At 37.6% G+C, this 1,699-nt stretch overlaps 1 non-coding gene across 1 annotated transcript; it reads right to left on the bottom strand.

Annotated features, from left to right (window-relative positions):
* Positions 1-363: 363 nt before the first annotated feature.
* LOC140512987 (U6 spliceosomal RNA) lies at positions 364-470 on the bottom strand. Its single transcript, XR_011970034.1, has one exon. It is a non-coding gene; the product is annotated as a U6 spliceosomal RNA (small nuclear RNA).
* Between the last annotated feature and the right edge of the window lie 1,229 nt (positions 471-1,699).

Below are 1,699 nucleotides of genomic sequence, written 5' to 3'. Positions count from 1 at the left end.
ATTTGCCCCCTCTGCTGTTCCTGCTGATCCTGGATTTTTCTGGGGAAATATTTTATGGTTCTTTCACAGTCATCAAGGGGGGAGGAGAGAGCATTTACTGATCACTCTGTAATCCTGGCTCCCAGAAGTTCAAGTAGGTGACTTACTGATATTTAAAATGTGGGCTGAAAGTCTCAGAAGCTGCTGTGCTGATATCTGGGGTTCAGTGGCCACCACTCTTTCAGCTCTGCTGGTCTCCCAACTTCAGCTGCCACTCTGCCAGTTCTGCCTGCTGCTCTCAGGTTTTCCAGGCCCCTTCTGCTCTGCTGTGCTGGCTGCGCTGCATTGTGCACTGTGGTCTCACCCCCGCGGAACAGATCCTTCAAAAACATGGAACAGTTCATGAATTTGCATGTCATCCTTGCGCAGGGGCTATGCTTATCTTCTCTGTATCATTCCAATTTTAGTATATGTGCTGCCCAAGTGAGTGCTAGTTACAGTTATTAAAAGAAGAAATTCAAACCCTCAATGTTCATCTGAAAAGTGTTTTAAATCATAAATAACCGGTAAAATGCAAAATAAGCAATTCTGAAAAATCTTCTCAATTTGCCTACTAAAATGACGAAGATGGTAAAGATGGATAACACATTGTTAGATGGGATGTGGGTAGACAGGAAGAGTAATTCACATCTTGTAGAGCTATGAATTGGTACAGTGTTCTGGAAATTACTTTGGAATTGTTGGATAAATTACTAAATTGCTTTGTTCTTTGACCCAGAGATTTTTTGAATTTACATCCAAGGGATGATATTGACAGGAAGAAAAGTCTACCTATATAAAAAAATCATAGTAGCAGTGTTTTAATACCTAGAATAGGGAAACAAAATGGACTCAATGACTGAACAAATCAATGTGTGTATGTATATGTGTGTGTATACACACACAGACACAGAAATGTAATAGAATATTTTGTTTAATAATCAATTAACTTTGGCAAGGAAGTCAAAATGGTAGAGTGGAGAAGCTGAAGTCAGATGATTTGGATTCAAATCCCATCCCTGATGCATATTATTTATATGACTTTGAGTAACATACAACCTCTCTGGGCCTATTTTCTCATTGCTAAAATGAAAGATTTGGACTCAAAGGTGCCTACAATGCCCTATAGGCCTAACTCTATAATCCTAAGTTATCATCTTTGAGACTTTCTATCTTCATTTCTGTAATGAAGAGACTGGATATGATGACTTCTCAGATTCCTTCTAACTTTTGGATTCTATATACCTCCATTTCCATACATTTATTTTATCAGCAGCAAATGGTTGTGACCAGTTTTCTTCTTCTGACTCCTCTGCTGAGGAAATATATATTGCCAAGGTACAGGCACAGGAACAAAAAGTCCACCAAATGTCTTCCAGATTCTCTAATGTATTAAAAAAAAAAGTCAAGCAGCAAACATAAAATATATACACACATACATACACATGACACTGAACAGTTTCATTTCCTGCTTTGTGTTCCCAGCATCTAACAAAGTGTCTGACATATCATAGATCTCAACAACATAATGCTATTGATACACACCTATCTATACGTCAATATCTATGTATATAGATAGATGTTTATGTGCCACAGAATTTAACAGTTAACTACATTGCTTTGAACAATTTCCTAGTGCTCACTGTTGTCAAGTCATCAAATGTTTATTAAATGATTACAA

Source organism: Notamacropus eugenii, chromosome 6, assembly GCF_028372415.1.
Source record: "Notamacropus eugenii isolate mMacEug1 chromosome 6, mMacEug1.pri_v2, whole genome shotgun sequence".
In the NCBI taxonomy this organism is placed as follows: domain Eukaryota; kingdom Metazoa; phylum Chordata; class Mammalia; order Diprotodontia; family Macropodidae; genus Notamacropus; species Notamacropus eugenii.
The sequence above is the reverse complement of the archived record's forward strand: the minus strand, read 5'-3'. Positions and strand labels throughout refer to the sequence as shown.